The sequence below is a fragment of the Periplaneta americana genome, chromosome 8 (genome assembly GCF_040183065.1).
Source record: "Periplaneta americana isolate PAMFEO1 chromosome 8, P.americana_PAMFEO1_priV1, whole genome shotgun sequence".
In the NCBI taxonomy this organism is placed as follows: Eukaryota; Metazoa; Arthropoda; class Insecta; order Blattodea; family Blattidae; genus Periplaneta; species Periplaneta americana.
The window spans coordinates 51099877-51122575 of NC_091124.1; the positions used below are offsets into that span (position 1 = coordinate 51099877).

Below are 22699 nucleotides of genomic sequence, written 5' to 3' on the forward strand. Positions count from 1 at the left end.
GTTAGCAAATTTAACATTAGCGGAATAGGCCATTCATACTCCCCTTAATTAAGGATGATGAAATGAACATGAGTCATTTTAAAAGGTACGATTATTGAAAGTACACTGTTGGAAAATAAAGAAATAAATGCTAGGGAGGTGATATTTTCCGAATTGGAATAAACTCTTAATGCCACTTCATCATCGTAGTAAAGTGTACAGTGTACATTTCCAGCTCTAGTATTCTTAGCAAATGTAGAAGTGAACTTAATGCTTAGCCAGACTTGCGATCTAAGGCCGGTTGCACCAGTGGCGATTCCTCCATGAAGGATATGAGGATGATTCTACAGTTTAATTTCGTCCCTTTGAGGATGTAAAAGATTTTAATTACAGATTTTTTTTAATGCGTCCCGATGTAATCATTTTCTTCAAACTTCCACTTTCTGTCGTGAGTTGTCGCCATTGCACATCTCGGTCCTTAGGAATACTTTCCGAGGAACCATCCAAATATCTTACAACAGACTGTTTTTTCTAGCAGTGAACTTATGGACATGGGTGAGTGCGGTGGGCGGGGTATGGCTTGGCTTAAACCGCGTTTGAGGATTTGACCGTGTATCAGGAGATAAAAAATGCATGAACAATTACCGACCAATATCTTTACTCTCATGTATACCTAAACTCTTAGAAAAATGCATAAAAAGTCGTCTATTAAATTATTTGGACAAATACAACGTACTTTCTTCAAATCAATTCGGTTTTAGAAATAAACTTGGCACAGATGATGCTATTTCACGTGCTACAAACAAAATCATATGTGAGTTAAACCGAGGGAATAAATGCTTGGGTATATTTTTGGATATTCGAAAAGCATTTGATACCGTTAATCACGATACTTTATTAGAGACATTAAACTTGTTAGGCATTAATGGTCATGTTCTAAGTTTATTTAAGTCATGTTTGAATAACAGAAATCAAGTAACTAAAATTGATAATGAATTTAGTTTTACTCAAAACATAAAAGTAGGAGTCCCTCAGGGCACAGTTCTTGGTTCAATTTTATTCTTGATTTATATAAATGATTTGTTATTAACAGATTTACGCAAATATAATGGGGTTATATATTCTTATGCGGATGATACCATAATTCTTTTTGGTGAACAATCTTGGGAAGGCACTTATATTAATGCGAATAATGGATTACAGGTAATTAAAGAGTGGTTTGATTCAAACGCTCTTTCCTTAAACACATCCAAAACAACTGTTGTTCCATTTTCACTAAGGTCCAGTGGTCTTCAATCTCCTCAATCTTCTTTTAGGCTCAAAATTCATCATTCAGATTGTTCTTCTCAAAATTGTGAATGTCCCATAGTAACCGAATCCTCAGAAGTTAAGTATTTAGGCATTACGATCGACCAACACTTACGATGGAACAAATATATTACATATTTATGCAATAGATTACGTAAAACAATTTATATCTTTGTTATACTTCGGTCATATTTACCAATTAATATTTTACGTCTCATTTATTTAGCTTTATTTCAATCCATTCTCCAGTATGGAATTTTAGGGTGAGGAAATGCTTGTAATTCTAATCTCACTCCACTAATACTTATTCAGAAAAGAATTATTAAAATATGCCTTAATAAACCAATTGATTACTCATCTGAGCTTTTGTTTACTGATTTTAATGTTTTGAAAATTAAACAGATTTATTATATTGCCTTATTAATCTTCATACATAAAAACCGTAATAAATTCAAATTGTATCATCATAAATATGGAACTAAAGGATCCGATTTTATACGACTAGAGGAACCAAAGTGTTTCACAAGCACAGCTCTGAGCCATGGTACCTACTTTGGTCCAAGGTTATATAATAAAATAATTGATATATACCCAAATTTGGAAAATTTTAGTATCAGGAATTTCAAAAATAGCGTTAGGAATTTAATTTTTAAAGAATATATATTGATTTAATGTGCATATGTATTTGTATGACTTAAATTGTTAAAATTGAAATTGTATTTTTAAATTTAATTTATTCCTGTAATTTTTTTTTTCTTGACCCAGTTTGTGTCAAAAAATTATCTTTGTGTTTATCTTTGTGTTTAGATATCTCCCTGAGCACGAGTTTTTTACTCCTTCAGGGAAGAACTAAGATTGTATTTCTGTCAATGTTATTTTATTAACAATAAACAATAAACAATAAATAGTCTAGTACAGGCATGTCAGAAATCAGACACTGAAAGTGCAGTGTATGTGCGCGGAACGCCGGTCTGTGCAGATTGCGTCATTCATGTGTTGCTCCTTCCAGTTCTTAGCGGGAGGGATGTACAAGAATCTATTCTGCACTTCTAGTGTTCAATTAAATTAACATTTGGACATTATAAACATACTTAGCAGAAGGAAAAAACACAATTATTGTCAGTGTCTATATTTGATAATAATTGTAACACAAGAAACAATAGACTTACTCAGTTACAATTCACAAAGCAGTCGTTTGTAAAGAATCATTTATTTACACGATTTGTATACAGTTTTGAAGAAAATATAAATATTGCAGTAATTTCGAAACAAAAAACGAACACAGTATTTCATTTTACATAGTAGGTAACTTACTGGTTATTTCATAGTAATACTCTTTCATTGTTCCTCAAGCATTATTGGGACCATTGGTGCACAAATGTTAAAGAATATATTTTACTCCCAATTACATGCAATAGGACATTGTGAGGCTTTTACACTGGAATCATTTTTCCTTGCTGTATATTAATATAAATTCATATTATTATTAATAAATTGGATAAATTAAGCTTGAATTTAAATTTATATACAGTTTATTTGGAAAACGTTGAGCAAGTATCAGCAAGTTGGGAGCGTTACTGAATTGAGTTAAAAGAGTACTTCACAAGCTGTGAAGAGAGGACATTTTCTTTATGTCAGGTTTACAGATTTATGAACGTAAGTATATTAAGATAATATAGTAACGTGAGATGGAAAATTCGCCATTATGTATTATTTTTCGAGAAAATTTTTTCTCTTTACAAATAGTTGTTTTCTTCCTTCCCTTATAACCTCAAGACCCTCATATGTATTCTTCACTCAGTATTCTCATCACTTATCAACTTATCAAATAAAAGTTGTAAGTCGTCTAACCATTCATGGCTGTGTTAGTACAGACTCCAAAACAACATCATTGTCATGTTTGTCTTGCCGTAAGAGTACTAAAAAAGAAATAAGATCTGGCGAATATCATATTTTGAGAACTTTACTAATCTGATTTAAATTCTCACATCACGATTAGATCCACATGATATGATGAAAGTCTTTCAATTTAAAATAATTACTGTTGGCTGAGGAAAACATCATAACAGTTACGTTATATGATTCGTGATTTCTCTTCTTCGCTATATCTGTGGACTCCTCACTTTATATTCATAACGCATTCACAATCACAGCTCAGTGAGCACACCCGTACTGATCTGTGTTACTGAAACCAAAGCTGTTCTGCTATTGCAGGTAATGTACAGCCCTGTCGCGTTCCCCTCCAAGCCGATTCACTCCCTCCAGGTAGGGGAATAGGAACTGAAAATTGCACAGAGACCAGTGCACAATGTGCAGGGTTTTGACATGCCTGGTCTAGTATATGCAGTCACGAAGCTCAATACATAGTAAATTTGCATGCATAGATAGTTGCTAACCACTAGGATCGCTAATATCGCCTCATTACAGACAATGCGAAATAGTACCGGCACAGTCTATTGTTACTAGCACCCACACAACTCAAGCTTCGTGACTGTATATACTAGACTGTGCTAATACTACGACCCTTCTTTCTGGGTGGTGGTGTGGAAACCCTGTCAGAGACTACAATATGAATTTTCAAGTACCCTCGTAGCCTCCTTAAATGCAGTTCATTGGTCATATTAAAAGAATAGAATATACGAAATAATAAATAATTTAAAATGATATGATATAAAAAATGAATAAAAATAAAAATTACATAAAAATAAATAAAATAAGCTAAAATAAAACACGATAATTAACAGGACTTTCAGATGGCAGGACTGCCGACAGAATATCTGAAGTTTTATTTGATCATTTAGAATAATTTAACTATAGCAAGAAATTAATTGCACATGCTCTATTATTATTATTATTATTATTGTTGTTGTTGTTGTTGTTGTTGTTATTATTATTATTATTATTATTATTATTATTATTATTATTATTATTATTATTATTATTATTATTGAAGTGTTAGTGAAATCAGGATAGAATCAGTGAAATGTGTCGTAGTTCAATTGCAGTGAGTGAGTTGACATCGAAATGAGTGTAATTTGAAAGGTACTTGTGCAGATATGAACATATCATACTCGTGGGTTTTAGTTCGATCTTGGTTTTAAGATACAAATTAGATTTATTTCAAATGTTATTTTAAGTGATCGTTTCATTTAATTTAGTATATTCCCTGTTGTTGTTGTTGTTGTTGTTGTTATTATTATTAATTATTGTTAGTATTAATTATTAGTATTATTATTAATTGTATTTTTAATTAATAAGTTTATTATTGTCATTATTGAGTGTAATTAGCTACCACTGCCACCGGGTATATACCCACTGCAGTGTAAATAAATAAATAAATACATACATACATACATACATACATACATACATACATACATACATACATACATACATACATACATACATACATACATACATACATACATACATTATTAGTTTGTCTTGATCATCAATCGCCAGTCTCATATTCTACAAACAAAAAATATCACGATTCGCCACTGGGTTGCACACAGAATCAGACATTTTGTCTGATGGTACTCGTCTCCCATTGATTTCTTATGATGTGGTGCACACAGAATCAGACGCGGCGCGACGGTCGCGCGCAGACACGAGGAGACAACATTAAATGACTGCTTCATGTTGGTCGCGAGCAAACTGATAGCTGCAGCGTACTGCGCATGCGTTAATATATACCCACATTCACGATTGCACGCTTCCACTATCTACAGATGCTATTGTTGTGTAGTGCACATTATTCAGAGTGGAGCTCGATGCGGATAAATTAGTTGTTTTAGTACAGGAAAGATACGTTCTATACAATCTTTGAAACAATATCACGATAATAATGTGGTTTCTAAAAATATGTGAGAAATTGCAAATGAGCTGAAAGCACCAGGTGAATAATAATAATAATAATAATAATAATAATAATAATAATAATAATAATACTTACTTACTTACTTACTGGCTTTTAAGAAACCCGGAGGTTCATTGCCGCCCTCACATAAGCCCGCCATTGGTCCCTATCCTGAACAAGATTAATCCAGTCTCTACCATTATGTCCTACCTCCCTCAAATCCATTTTAATATTATCTTCCCATCTACGTCTCGGTCTCCCCAAAGGTATTTTCCCCTCTGGCCTCACAACAAACACTCTATATGCATTTCTGGATTCGCCCATACGTGCTACATGCCCTGCCCATCTCAAACGTCTGGATTTAATGTTCCTAATTACATCAGGTGAAGGATACAATGCGTGCAGCTCTGCGTTGTGTAACTTTTCCATTCTCCTGTAACTTCATCCCTCTTCGCCCCATATATTTTCCTAAGAATCTTATTCTCTTATTCTCAAAAACCCTCAATCTCTGTTCCTCTCTCAAAGTGAGAGTCCAAGTTTTACAACCATACAGAACAACTGGTAATATTACTGTTTTATAAATTCTAACTTTCAGATTTTTTGACAGCAGACTAGATGATAAAAGCTTCTCAACCAAATAATAACAGGCATTTCCCATATTTATTCTGCGTTTAATTTCCTCCCGAGTGTCATTTATATTTGTTACTGTTGCTCCAAGATATTTGAATTTTTCCACCTCTTCGAAAGATAAATCTCTAACTGATATAGTTCCATTTCGTACGATATAATAATAATAATAATAATAATAATAATAATAATAATAATAATAATAATAATAATAATAATAATAATTTGTAGTAGGTGTACTTCTGTGCTGTATACTATCACTAATTGTAATTATTAATTTATTTATTCTTCATTATTGTGGCTCGTGAAGTAGTCATAAACATACAAAATGACGTCTGTGCACTACATCAGTAATATATAATTTTAAGGCGCTTTCAATTGAAGGGTTCAGAGCCATAGTGGGCCAAGCGCCATTTATTAAAAACGGAGAAAGCAAGGGTTAAAGTTAAGTGAATGCCATAGTTTAATGAAGATTGACATATCATTTAGTTTTAATGTGTATACTTTATTTTACTTGCTATATGTTTCCATTGAATTATGGTAATAACTTCATTTTAACCCTGTTTTCTAGGGTTTTAATAAATGGCGCTTGGCCCACTATGATTCTGAACCCTTCAGTTGTATAGATTTTAGGCGTCCTAAGGAAATAATAAACAAATACAATAGAATTTCTCATATAGGCAGTCCTCTTTCATTGACGCCATTTTCTAGCCTAGGCCAGTTTTCCAAACCCACACAGCCAGCGAGTCAGTTGTCGCGAGCAGACCGTGTTAAGCTGTCGGGAGGCGTTGAGAGACAATATGAAGCAAAACGTCGCGTCGAGCCGCGTCTGATTCTGTGTGCATCCAGCCGAGTATGTACTGAGCTAGAATGTACAGTAGTGGCACAAAAAAAAACCGGAACGACCCTTGTAGCTGATTTCAGAGCCTTGTACACTCCAGATAGACTGGTAACTAAGACTTTCGTGGTTCGAATCCTGCCTGGGAAGAAAACTTTTTTTGTTCCTTATTCAAATGTATTCCCAATACTTTTCGATTTCTGGTAAAATTCATGTACTGGGAATAATAAGTTAATTAAGTAGTAAAATATTGTGCCGTTTTATTTCGGCACACTACTTGTTTATTTTCCTTTTCCTTTCTTTCTTTCCTTTCTATTCTTATTATTTTATTTTTAGTATTAGTTTACCTTACTCTTCATAGATGGCTTTACTTCTTCTCCATTTTCAGTCTTACTTTCTCCTTTAGATAACTTGTTTCCTTTCTTCCATTATAGCTCATTTATTCCTCACGTATAAGGAGCGAACTTTAGTGATCACGTGACTTGGGTTTGGTTTGTGATTGGTTATTTCGAGGGAGCATTAACATATAATTTGACTTTGAGGGAGAATTTCGTTTTGAGCGTCAGTCTAGTGGAAGGACTCGTGGAGGAAGGTTGGGCGACAGCGGGGTTAGCTGTGAGTTGTTGTTGTGGTTATTCGCGATGGGATCGCGGGTAACTAGCTGTGATGCGATGGCAGAGCAGTCGGGTGTCGAACGGGGATTGTGATTTATCGCACATAATAGTGGTTTCCAGTCTGTGGAGCGGTGTACTGTGTGAGAGTGGAAATATGAGAGTGGAAGAGAGAGATCATTGTTGGGCTGGATGCGAGATCGATTCAGCAGGATTGTAACAGGTTTTTGGTATTATGATAGAGTTGGTTATGTGTGAATTATAGTAACAGTCTGGTATCTTAAAGAGTGAGGAATTAGAACTTGGCTTTCCTCAAACAGTGCTATATTAGTTATAGTGGGTTTGGAAGTTGAGATTTATTCAATGTCAGACAAGCTAGGACTTGTCGAATTAATTACTCATGATTTCAGGTAGGGAAAACATATGGCATTACTAGAGCATGATTTGACGAATGCCAGGTCAGTGAATTGAAATTATCAACAAGTTTACTTGGGTGAATTATGAGTGATTGCACGTTTTGTGAGACATTGGTTCATAGCTATTTTTCTTACTGGTTGTTAATAAATGTTCTTGAAGTGAGTTTAAGTTTACATAAAGTGTTTTCTTGTATCACCTTGTCAAAGAGATTGTCATCCCGATCATAACATTCTACGGCAGGGCAATACTTTATTATTGAAGTATTGGTTACTCGATATTTTACCAACTATTCAGAGTACATAGTGTCCGACCGTTTCAATATCGCTGCAATCGAAAGGTATTGGGAATAAATTTGAAAAAGCAACAACAACAAAAAGTGTTTCCTTCCCAGGTAGGATTCGAACCACGAAGTTACCGGTCTATCGTGCTCTGGAGTGAACAAGGCTCTGAAATCAGCTACAAGGGTCGGTCCGGTTTTTTTGCCTGTACTGTACAAAATTGACAGCTTCAAAGCACCATCAACAATCTCAACAGCTTTATGGTAAGCCTAATAAACTAATTTCATTTTTCACTTCAATGACATGACATGACATAATGTAAAAAACCTAGTGTAAAATAACTTTATACCAATATTTGTATTTATTTTAAGATTATATTACAAATAAAACTAAAATTTAGTATCGCTATAAATTTATTAGCAATATTTAGTTCACTACAAGACGCAAATATTTAGTGAGTACTGTTCTCCAACGAGGAGATAAACCGTGAAAGGAATGTGCTTACTATTGCGTCATCTATTGGAGCGAAGTAGATAGATAATATTAGAGTTATAACGTCAGTTTAAAAATCATGCACTCTCCTGCATATGTTATTTCCTGTATGGAGAGATTAAAAGACCAGGAGATTAACAGTGATCTCATTTTGTAACTAGGGTAGTATAAAAATATATCAGTGTTACGGTTTGTGCTTTGAGAGATAGCCAATAGAGATACGAGTACCCACGTGTGTGATCTTATGACATCAACATTCATTCACAGCATCACTCCTCTTATTTTCATTCCCTGGAGACTTTCTCATGGTTGGAGTACAGTAGAAGATGTTTACGAGCCTAAATTATGTAAAACATTTTAGCAGGTCCATCAAAATAAACGTACCGGTACGAGCTTTGGAGGGCCAGTAACACTCGGAAGGTCCACCGCTGTGGAGTAACGGTTAACATACCTGACTGTGAAACGAGCAGGTCCGGAATCAAATCCTGACTGGGACAAGTTACCTGGTTGAGGTTTTTTCCGGGGTTTTCCCTCAACTCATTAAGAACAAATGATCGGTAACTTCCGGCGCTGGACTCTGGACTCATTTCGCCGGCATTATCACCTTCATCTCACTCAGACGCTAGATGATCATAGCAGTTGATAAAGCGTCGTAAAATAACCAATTAAAACACTCGGAAAGTTTTGAAACCCTTCATATACGAAGCCATCTCTGAGTGGCAGTTGATTTGAAAGTTACGTACAAAAGAGGAGGTTCTGTCTTGTTTGCAGATGATCGCGTTTTATTTTTAGAAAACTGAAGGTAATCTATAAAGAGCTATTTATATTCTAAACAACACAGCACGCGGATGTGATAGAAGACTTGTATATGAAAAGTGTATCTACAGTATTTTGAAGGAAGAAATCGTGTAGTAATTAGAATCACCATTGATAACAAAGAAATAGAGGAAATGAATGCTTTCAAAACTTTGAACTGTAGCATTTTGTATTTACATTCAGTGATTCGGAAATTAAACTTGAGATATTTCTCCATTTAATTAGCACAGCAACGCGTTTTAATAAAGTGAGGAAAGAAAATGTTCATAAAGTTTTATGAAGCTGAAATTCGTGCTTGTTTTGTTAGGTGGGCCTTTAACACGGAATTTGATCATAGCACAAATCAAAAGACTGGAGACTTCAGATATTCGTTTGCTCAGGTTGTTGACGTTCACTAATTAAGGGTTCGTCAAAGAAACACAAGTCATTAGAAACCAGCTGAAAATGACGCTTTGCAGAAGTAAGTTTGCTGACAAATATATAAGATAGAATGGCATGATCACGTAGTGAAGATGCCTGCAGACGGGTATTCCGGATAAATTTTGACTGTACTTGTACAAACCGGAATGTTGAGGTAATGATTTATAGTTAGTTATTCAATGACGCCGTATCAATTACTAGGTTATTTAGCATCGATGGAATTGGTATAGAGAATTTGGCGACGTGAGGGCGATGATTCGTCATGTGATTACTTGACATTCGTCGACGACGACGACGACGATGATGATGATGATAAAGAACAAGATAGGTCTAAAGCTTTACTTTTGTAATTGAATAATGTTCTAATTATTGGATAATCTCAAAAGTCTTTTCTTATAAATATTCTGTTCGTTGGCTTTGAATTTCTAGATAACGAACGAGATGTCTTTATGTCTCTTGGTATTGCTTTGAAACGTATTTCGGTCCACACCTGTGGAGTAACGGTTAGCGCGTCTGGGCGCGAAATCAGGTGGCCCGAGTTCGATTCCCAGTTGGGGCAAGTTACCTGGTTGAGGTTTTTTCCGGGATTTTCCCTCAACCCAATATGAGCAAATGCTGGGTAACTTTCGGTGCTGGACACCGGACTCATTTCACCGGCATCATCACCTTCTCATTCAGACGCTAAATAACCTAAGATGTTGATCAAGCGTCGTAAAATAACCTACTAAAAAAAAGAAACTTATTTCAAGAAGCATTGAACTGCATACAGTGCTATTATCTTACAAGCTTATGCATTTTTTCAAGACTCGCGATGTGCAGTACGGGAACAACGTTTGTGTGGAGGGGGTAGGAGTAGAAGGGAAGGTCGGGCGTGTGTCTACCGAGTTCAAGGTAAAGAGTAAAACCATTCCCCTATAATTCGTATATAGACTCGTGCGCAGCTCTGTAGGAAGAGGGAAGAGTGGGGGAGTGTCTTGATAAAATGCATGAGCTTGTAAGTTTCTTAATGGAAATGGACGTCGATACAGTTATAATTCGAATGCTTATGTGTGCAAAATCAGCAGCTGAAGAATTATGTAAAGTGGAAGGTGAAGGGGTGGTCAGTAGTAGGACGTTTTAAACAGCGTTATAGGGAAGACCAGGTAACTTGATACCCTAAGGGTGAAACCTAACCATTTTTCCCCCATTACTACAAATGCTAGTGGATTATGGTGATTTTCTAGTTTGAAGGTTGAATTTTCTTTTGCCAACTTCGTTTCGAATTTCGATACTGACAAATACTATAAATGGTAGTGATTTTGTAACTGGTATGTTGGCAGCTGAGGCAAATATCGACAATATTTGCCGGTACTGGAGTTCCATGAAATTAAAATTGTACTACATTTCTCAGCCGGTTACTGGAAGATACTGAAATTCGAACTTATTAATAATTAATTAATATTAGTATTAATATTAATACATAATAGTTATTTTATGTGTTGCGTTGTGGTTATAATTCAAGAATAGTTAGATAAGTACGAATAAATATAATATATTTGGGCGTGATAATGCACGTGGGTAATGGATAGAAATATTATTTCAAATTTTAATGAATTTCTTTCGTGTTTAGATTTTTATTACTATGTCAAAAAAATGAAATAGTGTTGCAGTGACTCCTCCAAGGAAGAAAATGTGTGGCATCCAGAGTACGCTTCAGAAATCTGTAGTTCACGTGTATAATGAGTTGAAGAAAGAAGATAATGAAGAAGGAATTATGCTAACGGAGACAGCAATTACAACCAGAATAGGAAAATTATTAGGAGTAAGTATTCTTAAGCATACATTTCAAAGTGGTATTCAGTTTTAGGAGTTTGCACTAATAATTTCATGATTGTGGTCAAACAAAACAAATTTTTAGGTTAGGCCTATCTTTAATCAAGTCAGTGATTTTCATATTGCCACACTAAATACATTTAAGATACTGTAGTACTGCAGTAGGTGATAGCTTAAATACATTTACAAATTAGACGAACAAATAATCAAACAGCACGAAAGTAAATTTCCAGTTTTCTCTTTTGGTATTAAATTAACCGTTCAGATCACAATTTACATGCCACATCGGCTGAAGAAAATACAAGTCATATTGTAATTATTAACTTGATATTGCAGCAAATATTACATGAATGTTGGCCTGTTATGGTGCTTAAAAATAATTCAGTTTTATATAATGACTATATAACATACTCTACAAAGCATAGGAACGTTGACTCTGGCTGAATAATTTATTCATGACTGGTCTAAGTAATATTAAATACCGGTATGGTGTTTCTTCAGAAAAGCTACCCCACCCAAAGTACTTGTTAAGATATAACACTCGAGAGGACGAGGACGCACTACTGGGAAACTAACCATTTCTCTTCGTCCTGGACCTCTCGCATGTTATATTGGTAATTAGTAACAAGTTTGAGGGAGGGACTACAACAATGCATTAGAATATACAGGTAAGTGTCAAAGGATTTTTGTGCTGAAAGTATTTGTGGCTGTGCACTAAAACCACGTGTTCATCACTATGTAAATATCACAGAAATCAATTAAACAAAATAAAATTATGCCTTCTTTGGTGTAGCTTTTCTGGAGAATTACCTAAATATTAGCCTACTTAAACCTATCGTAGACCCAACCTAACATGTTGATCATTTTCTATTCATATAGCTGTAAATGTTGGTATCATGCATGAATTTTATGATATAACAATTTTTAGAAGTATTATGTTATTGTTTGTTATTACAGCTTGGCTTAACTACAGCCACGAAAGTGATAAATTCACACAAGGGGACCCCACTCGTGACACCAGGAAAACATAGACTACGTAAACATCCAGTGACTGATGCTGATGATTTTACGAAAGATGCAATTGCGAGATTTATTTATGACAAGTTACATAAAGGTAGGGAAGTTACAGGAATTATTGTGTTGATTTATGCAATGTAATTCTGATATTAGTCATAGGCCTATGTATAAAAATATGGCATAATTTTCATTTACTGTTACAGGGGAAGTACTAACAGCAGCAAAAGTTCTGGAACATATGAATGATGATTATGAAACATATTTATTTAGAGTATCCTTATCATCGGTGAAAAAAATTTTGAAAGAGATGAAATTTCTATGGAGCAAAGGGGATCCTTATACACATGTATGAGAAAGTGATGTTATTCATTTTTAAGAGAATATATAAGAAATGTGGAGCGTGAGAACCCTAAACCCGTAGTATTCTTGGATGAGACTTGGATTTTTATGAATGGTAAATTTCAATGCATTGTGAGACATTGAGTGATTGAATTTTTTACTAACAAATAGATTAACACTTATGTGGAATATGAAATTGCAATTAATATAGGCTACTAGTAATGAAATCAGGTGGGAACAACATGTTTTGCAATTAATAGTTTCATATTATAACTAGAGGTTAGTTATAAAATTCTTGAACGGTTTTCCTGTCTTTAAAATTTTTGTGTCTCTTAGAGTGTCAATGTGAATTGCTTTTCTCTCTCTGTTTTTTTAAGTAGGATCACTCACTTATTCATGAAATAAACCAGGTGAAGTTTCCAGTGACATGAATGGTGTTATTCATAGACCAACAAATGAGGGTGGAAGATTAGATGCCGGAACAAAAGGTGGATTTATACTCGGTGAGTTATATTGATTTATATTTTACATAAATTTGGCAAGAGTAATTTTTTTAATCAGGGTACAAAAATATAAAAATTGGTGACTAAATAAAAACGTGGGAAAGCCTTTCACCAAAGAGGATCTCATGTCATGTTTTATTTTCTTTATTTAAATGCTGTGAATTCATGTGACGTAATTATATGCCCAGGTATAATTTTTATTGCAGGTGCTGATTTAATTTTTTCATGCAATTGAAAGAAAAGTCAGGACTACCATAGTGCTATGAATAGCCCTGTAGTTGAGAAGTGGGTGCAAACACAGTTGTTGACCTGAGAACATTAGGGCAATGCGTTATTGTCATGGATAGTGCTGCATATCATAGCAGACTTGTGAAAAATCAGCCAACAACAAAATGGAGGAAAGAACAGCTACTGGTGATTGCAACTGAATATAATAGATTTGTTGTACTAAATGATAAGAGTTGATGGTGTGAAATCACCTTTTGATATTACATTGCAATATTAATTTCCATACTTTACAGTCATTATTATTATTATTATTATTATTATTATTATTATTATTATTATTATCATTACTACTACTACTACTACTTATAGATGCTACTTTTTTCTTTCAGGTGAAATTGAATCTACATAAGAATCCTAAAACAACAGAGCCTTGCCAATTACTGTTCTGAAGCGGCCTTGTCTTATGTGTTGTGTCTATATACAATTAATTCTTTCAGTTTTTTTTCCCCTTTAATGTAATGAAGTTGTTGGTTGATTGATACCAAGTGTTCAGCAGTTGATGTCATTTGTTATCTTGCACTCCAATATTTAACCAGATGATTGAAAGCTGTGTAAAGTTAAACAGTCAAGACAATGATCCATATCTTCATTGAGATTTCAGAAATGGCATGGGGAGATTCTGAAATATCAGTTCTTTGTAAATATTTGAGACAATCATGGCCTGTGATAATATGAGTACTGCCACTGTAGATTTTCATAGAAGTTCAGTTATTAAATTAGGTGTATTATTTTTACTATATATTGTACTATATTTTTGTTTCGCTTAATTGATGAATTATATATGCTGTAAATTGAATAGTAGACTGTAGGTCTATAGCTTAATTGATGAATTGTATGTGCTGTAAATTAAATAGTAGGCTGTATACCACAAGTGATGAATTGTTTATGCTTGTAATGTGAAGTAATTTGCATGATATTTATTATCAGTTTCTGTATATTTCAACTGATTGAATTGTTTATACTTTTAAATTGAATTAACTTGCTTGCTATGTATTATATTTTATAGCTTAACTGATGAATAATTGTTTAGGTTTGTCAATTTAATAATCTGAGTGCCATGTACTTCATATTTTTAGTGGAGCCACCAATGTAGCTTAGTCGGTAGACTCGTTGGCCTGCAAATTCAGAGCTGCACTCGAGGGTAGTTTGGATCCCCCATTTGGTCTGATTAGTTGGTTTCTTCTGAGGATTTTCCTCCATCGTGGAGCAGATGCCGGATGGCCTATTGCAATTTTTTCATTTGCTTTAGAATCATTCCGATTTTTGTTACCACATTGTCATGTTCTGATCTTGTTATTCTTTTAACAGTGTGGTAAGATGCAGGTATAGATAACCTTACAGTAATTTTGCTACCTTTCAGCTACCTCATTACCTCCCACTCCATAAAGTTCATGGATCCACGGAAGTACCAGTCGTCGATGTAATTCGACCATTTTGCTTAAAATATTAAAACACTGTAAAATATTGAGATTTCATGCTGTTACGTCCATTACTGCAGCAAGAACATCTGATTTTGAATCTGATAGTATGACAGCCTTCTCAGATTTATGAAGTCGATACTGGAGATTTTGTAAGCTTAAAAATGTATCTAAATTTTCACTATCAAAATTAGTCAGTGTTTGAAGTTAGTTAGTTAGTTAGTTAGTTAGTGGCGTTTAAAAAGGGCGCGTCAGCTACTATGGCTATTTGCGCCCTTATCTAAAATCTTTCACTAAACACAAACACAATACAATAACCAGAATGTTTAAAAAACTAAAAAGCGTTGTCACGGTTAAAATGGGGCAAACAAGTGTTTGAATATAATTCCCTGTAAAAGGGAATATATTGGTATTGTACTACAACACCACTACATCTATGGCTTGGTAAACAGGATCCATCTATAAAAAATACTGTATGTAGTCACTCACTGACCAGATCATTTATCGTTTCTAATGATTTTTAAAATGTCTGGAGAAGTATAACATTTCTTAACATCATCTGTTAAAGTTATCTTATATACTATTCATTTTCAAATAACTTGGGATTGTGTTTTATTAGTAAAGTTTCCCTTAATTGAGCAAGTTTGAGTTCTCCAAGTAGAGTCAAAAAGTCTGTTGGGATTTTGGCTCAGTTTATTAATATTTGTGGACTGTGATTTTTTGTTCTAGACAACCATATTATCTGCAAATGACGAGATTATCATAAGATCTATTTCTTTAGTTAGACCATCGACATTAATATTGGAAAATGTATTCCTGAAAACAACAATGTGGGAAGCCCAGATGAATCTGTCTCTATTTACATATTTGTGACAATGAATCAAATAATCAAGTCACTGACCCAGTGTAACACTTTATCATGGACACCCTAAGTTTGCAATTTCTTAAGTGATTTATATCTACAGAGCCATATGATCCTTGAAAATAAATTAAAATTGTTAAGTTGTTTTGTTTTCTGTTTAAAATATCTTTAATATCTTGACTAAAATTTAAAATCTGTCCATTTGTTGAATGCAATTCTCTAAAGTCAACCCAATAAAATGAAAGTTAGTTACTAGATTCCAGGAACCAATTCAATCTATGAAATCATCTCTTCCATAATTTTGGCTATCATACTAGTAAGTGGTATCTGTCGATAACTCGAAAAGATATTAGTTGAATAATTGCTTTTCAAAATTGATGTTATGATAGATTTTCTCCAGACAGATATTGTATTTTAGATGAGATTACAAGATAAAAGTAGTGAGTTTGCTTGTTTGCCAACATGTTTAAGAAAATCAGCATGTGTATTGTCTGGACTTGGAGATGTTTTGGGTCTTATGTTATTAAATTAATAGTAATATTCAGTTCTTGATTAAATATTGTTATATAAAGTAGATAGTAGATTTAACATTTCTTTCAGTTTTTCCTTAATAGTCTGACGTACACAGATAAAACTAACAACCACACCACCAACTAATCTAATAGAAATTAAAATATAATTAAATGTAGAAAAAGTAATTAAAATTATAAATACACGTAATAAACCATAACCCCCTAATTTCAACAATATACTATTTTATTCCCTTTTACAGCTTGTAGATAATTATTAATTATAGTTATTACTTATTAGCATAATATTTATTGAACTTATTGGCTATTTCACTTCGTTTGAAAGATGTTATTGTGTACAAAAAGCATTTTTGATGATCGTTTCATGCTGTATGTTGTGTAAAAATCTATGATTTCTGGCCATCTGTTCTGTGTAATCCATCTTTTGTATAGAATTAATAAAATATTCTTTTGGTAGTAATTATTTTATTAATTGAGTATTTAATTTTCACCAGCTCACATTTCTTGAATCATTTGTTTTTTCTTATTTAAATTTAGGACACAAGAGCCAAAAAGAGACATCACAGTTATGTATCATACATTTTTTCATTGACAGACGTGGAGTTGCAGAAATAATAAGTGTAAGTGTAGCATTATTAAGCAATTTACAAACAAATGAAATCTTTAAAAAGGTATCTAGAAGTGAAATTACTTATGGCTTTTAAGGACCAAAATTATTTTTGTAAGTTGATTTATTATTATTTCAGTTTTAGCCTAGTTGTATTATCCATTTCCTTACCAATTTCAAAAGATAATCAGAAGTTCATTCGAATTCCAACCAAAAGTCAATTGGTTATTAATTTATCTACCTTTAGGAAGTACAGTATATGTACGCTGGAATCTTTGAAGTGAAGTGACAATAATTTAATTGGTCTTGGAACAGATTTGATTCTTGAATATTATATACTATACTTTGTTGTATATTTACGTCTAGTAACCTATTAATGCTAATACTAATAATAATGTAAAGGAATAAAAGAATAGAACATAGCAATACATTTCTCATTATTATTGAAACTATTTAGAATAACCTTCCGACATTAAGGTAAAGTACGGTGAGTAAAGAAGTCATTCAGTACATAGGATCGTGATTTTACTACATGTGGTGATATCTGGTAACAGTTGGCAACACTGACAAGGCGGAAATATTTGCTGTTTGGGAACTGAACTTACGTGATCCTCACTATACATTTTGATCTAACCCAGTGATGTCAACTGATGCTCATAGGAGCAAGTGCGCGCTTTAGAGCCCAGGAGAGCCTGAGCGCTTTACAGCGGAAAGGAAAGAGACAGACGAAAGAGGTAATATATGCCGCTTGTTCGAGCTATATGCAGGGATGGCCAGCACTGATTCAATGGATAAAGGGAAGAGAACTTATTAAAACTGTATCCATGTTAATTTTTAGATTTGTCTGAGAAGTATAAGTGCATTATAAGAATGTAAGTTTTAATTTTAATGTTCATTTTTCACAAGTTTGCTTTTTTATTCAAAAGGAATATTTTCTCAACCTTTTTTTTACTGAAAAGTGAAATTTTCAGATATGTTTGTTTAGTAGCCTTACAGGTACTAAAACAATGTTTTCGTAAATCTAATATATAGTAAATATGTATTACTGAAGATACTGTATTAAAATGTTTGAAAATATTCGTATGGAAAATGTTTGTAAGGAAATGAATTAACAAAGCAAATACTATTACGTCACAAACAAATTATATGTGCCTATGTGCTGGTAAAACGTCAACTCTATAGCTTCAGCAGATTTCGAGATAATTTAATATTCTGATAACAGAAAGTTGCGCACCAATATCACCTAAAAGCATAATGCGTTAAGAGTTTTATTATGTAATATTGGTTACAGTTAAATCATATACCTAGACAACTTTCCTTTGTATTATAACATTGTTTTGATTACTTTTATAAGGCTAAAGATACCATCAATATCAATTTCAACTTATCATGTCATATTCAGTGTCTTTCTTTGGGATAACACTTTCTTTATGTTTAATTCACTTAGTACAGTATAACTGTAATTATTATGGAATTTGTGTGAATATTCCTTCCTTAATCTTTATTATGTTATTAACGTTTAAAACAGAACTGCAATATTAGGCTAAGAACTAGGTGTTAGTACTTTTGTTTAGAGACAATATAGAAAGTAACAAACAGAAAGAAGCCATATAAAATAACGACATAATATTTCACGTTCCGTTTGAAGTTTGTGCACCACTGTTTTCTTAATCCAACAGGCTGCTTATTCCTCCTAGCATACCTAGCACTTAATGTCCGCGCACGACGTCAAGGTCAGAAAAATGCGCATCTAATCCAATATAAAATCAGCAGTAGGCTATATTTCAGATATATTAAGACTTCTAACCGCCATGGAGGCTCAGTGCTAGAGAGCTGGGCTTATACGCCGGGGGAGGGGGGTTCAAATCCCGCTCTATCCTGAATTTATAACTTGTGTTGGTCCAGCCCCTGGTCCAGATAATACAAGGCTTTTCTCCCGTTTCCCTTTTACATTCCAACCATTATCATCATTCATTACAAGTGTAATGTGGACCCACCACTGGTGGTGCACTCTAGGTAGTCTTTGACGAACAAAGTCTATCAGTAAGAACTTAAATTGATCGTTATTTGTGAGTGAAATGTTTATGACACGAGCACATAATGGACTTTCATCCACGTGTAACCTGTTATACAACGTTTCATATTATCCTAGTAATTACTGCAATTATTTTCCTTCTCATATAACTCGAAGCCTCGTTTCACAAACCTCACACTCGTGCCAAAGAGATAACTTTATGAATGTATATCATACAATGTTGTTTTCTACGATAGCACAAATTTACATTAAATAAATTATTTCAAGTTGGAGAGATTATAAGATCACGATTTCACGGCCGTCTAAACTCAGAACCATTATGAAATAAGTATACATGGAATTAAAGCCTATTTTAATCATGATCACGATTTCATGGCCGTCTTCACCGGCCATATAATCAACAAAGTGCTTAGGAGAAGTTGAATGCTGTATCTTGTTGCAATGATTACTACAGAATAATACGGACTAAAATGTGAATATGAATGTTAAATTTAGTTATTTGTGTTACGTGTAATATTTAGCCTACGTCTTGAAAGATCGAGGTAATTCTTTAATTTCTTATTCAATTAAGTTTGTACATTAAATATTTCATTTTCTTTGGCAGTGCGTAAAATGGTTACTTAATTTTTACGTAGTAGTATATTAAAGACTCGCTTGTCGCACTGATAACGGTGGGTAAAACGCAAATTTATGCACAGTGAAGCTTGGTGAAATAAGGACTTGAAAAATTGTTTTATGACCGTGTGTAGAGTTAAAGTACTGATTATATTGAGTAGGTAAAATTTGTTTTAAAACAGTGACTATTTCCATGTTAGGCTAAAAGTTACAGCTGTAACCTCATATTTATATTTAATAAACAAATTCTTAATTTTATTGCGTTAATTAAAAGAAATTGGCTGAGTAACTGGCTAAGAAGAAACTGCCTACTGAAGGATGCACGAAATGAATGGTGAACGGGAGAAAAGTTTGGGGGCAGAAGAAAGCAGATGATAGACAACATTAAGATATATGAATTGTAACGGCGACTAAGAGAAAGACAAAAAAGATGGAAGGTTGAAGAATGTTGGTTTTGCAGTGAAAGACTTACCCGTGGACAGAAAATTGTGAATAAATTGATCATAAGGAAAAAGCTTAGTTCATTGTGAAAAAAAAAATACGAACAATTATACGTTTTATGAAAATGAAACACTTTTTTTAGATAGAAAAATTAATTTGAGCTGTTCTGAAAACTTTAAGGTCATCATAGGCGGAGAGAGAATCGTTTCCTTGGGAGGTGGGGGCAAAGGAAAACCATAGAATCCCGATATAACGAGATTATGGGGGACATCATTTATCTCCTCCCCCGTTATAGCTTGACCTTGGTACAGTATATCGGAATATGATCATTTAATAAAGGTATTTAAAATTAAGTAAAATTGTAACAAAATATACAGACAATTTTACTTTTTTTTACTCTTGTATGAAGGAGGATCTCGTAGGCTTACACTGCAGCCTGAGGCTTATTGTGCTTACCACTCATATTCTTTGAATGATTGGCTAGCCGAACAGCCGCGCTCTTGTTCAAGTACAGCACATCACATCGTGAACTTAACGCGGGCTATTGTATGGGTGATGATATGTGAATTAATGATGGCGAAATGAGTCCGAGATCCAACACCGAAAATTACCCAGCAATTCTGCTTCAATTAGTTGAGGAAAAACCCGGAAGAATCCCAACCAAGTATCTTGTCCCAACTTGGATTTGAACCTGGGCCCGCTTGTTTCATGGTCAGATGTGTTAAGCATTACTCCACAGCGGTGAACCAATTTTGCATTTACTTTATCTGTTTATTTAAAAAAAAGCAAGATATACATTATTTTATTTAATCTCGTCTTTAAGTTTACACATTATACCGGGATCACTTTTCGTTTTTCTGCATTGTTCTGCAGTATGTTATTTATATTTCTCCAAGTGGCTGCTTGAACACCTGCAGAGTTCTAACACGTCAGTACAGCTGTTACAAAAACATTACAGTGCTTCTATTCCTCAAATGAGGTATAGGAATTATTATACATTAAAAAATTTAAAATAAATATTACAATCCAGACACATGGTCTGAAGACATTAATTGTCCACACCTGTGGAGTAACGGTCAGCGCGTCTGGCTGCGAAACCAGGTGGCCCGGATTCGAATCCCGGTCGGGGCAAGTTACCTGGTTGAGGTTTTTTCCGGGGTTTTCCCTCAACTCAATACGAGCAAATGCTGGGTAACTTTCGGTGCTGGACCCCGGACTCATTTCACCGGCATTATCACCGGATTTTGGTACACCGTCGTAAAATAACCCAATAAAAAAAAGAAGACATTAATTCGTCAATTTAAGCACAGAAACTTAATCATAAACAAAAACAAGAACTATTTTTTTAATTTAATATTTTCTAACGTTATTAGAAAAAAAAGAGTCCGTAAAGTTGAGGGGGGCAGTGCACCCCCCCCCCATGCCTCCCCATAACTCCGCCTATGACGGTCATGTAGGACGTATTTCTTAATTTCACATGTACCCTTGAACTTTTGTTGGAAATTGCATATAAAAATTGACAAGGATGATGAAAATTACTCCTAGAAATTAATGATAAAAATTTAATAAAAACTGTTCATTTAGTATATCGTAACAGGGCTATAGCAGTCTTTTCATGTGGCGTTCGTCGTCTCTACGTTAATATAGAATATATTAAAACCGTAATACTGTAGTCATTTGTTTGAAGAGAACACGGAAACTTTGTGAACTCACCCAGTCGCACGCTGTCTCCCCTTCTCTCCCGCTTGGACAGGTTGCTTGCGTCACTGATCCTGCTAGCCTACATAAATGTCCACATCCAGGATTACAGTCACCCGTCTGCATGCTGCACCTTGCTCGACCGGAATCTAAGTCCGCCGACACACGCAGTTGTTGTGGGAGAGTTGACTCGCACATGTTGCAGGGTGTTGCCAACATGCTCATCTCTATTGTTTTGTCACCCGCACTGAAAGCTGCTTCTTGTCCAATAGAACGGAGTATGATGTTACAGCCACGGAAGCAGGAAATTAAGGCGGTATATCAGTTATGATGTCCCTTACTTTGGCCCGAGCAGTTGCGCTTCCTGCTACAAATCTAGCAGACCCAGTTTAGAGAAATAAGAATTTATAATATGCCCGTATAGGAACTGGGTGTGTCCCTTGTGTTTTTTTTCTCCTGTTTTACTTTAAGCCGTGACCTTACGCCTTGATTTTCACATGACTGTGGAGTTAACCCTGCCAGTGAATGCCTAATATTACTTACTTACTTACTTGCTGGCTTTTAAGGAGCCCGGAGGTTCATTGCCGCCCTCACATAAGCCCGCCATTGGTCTCTATCCTGAGCAAGATTAATCCAGTCTCTATCATCATATCCCACCTCCCTCAAATCCATTTCAATATAATCTTCCCATCTACGTCTCGGCCTCCCCAAAGGTCTTTTCCCCTCTGGCCTCCCAACTAACACTCTATATGCATTTCTGGATTCGCCCATACGTGCTACATGCCCTGACCATCTCACACGTCTAGATTTAATGTTCCTAATTATGTCAGGTGAATAATACAATACATGCAGTTCTGCGTTGTGTAACTTTCTCCATTCTCCTGTAACT

General features: G+C 34.4%; 1 protein-coding gene and 1 long non-coding RNA gene across 7 annotated transcripts in view; one reads left to right on the plus strand and one right to left on the minus strand.

Moving 5' to 3' along the window:
- LOC138704714 (CD151 antigen-like) overlaps positions 1–22699 on the minus strand; it is a 281489-nt gene that overhangs the window by 120464 nt on the left and 138326 nt on the right. The window contains exon 1 of one of the 5 annotated variants that reach the window (XM_069832871.1): positions 21826–21979. The exons of the other annotated variants lie outside the window; for them this stretch is intronic. The gene's annotated coding sequence lies outside the window, so the exon portion shown is untranslated. Of the gene's footprint in view, positions 1–21825; positions 21980–22699 lie in introns of those variants that run through there. 5 annotated transcript variants of the gene reach the window in all.
- Positions 11039–17616, plus strand: LOC138704713 (uncharacterized). 2 transcript variants are annotated; one of them, XR_011333411.1, is made up of 6 exons: positions 11039–11446; positions 12415–12571; positions 12678–12928; positions 13191–13316; positions 13523–13730; positions 13934–17616. It is a non-coding gene; the product is annotated as an uncharacterized lncRNA (long non-coding RNA). The 2 variants fall into 2 exon arrangements; XR_011333412.1 differs by having other exon boundaries at positions 13194–13316.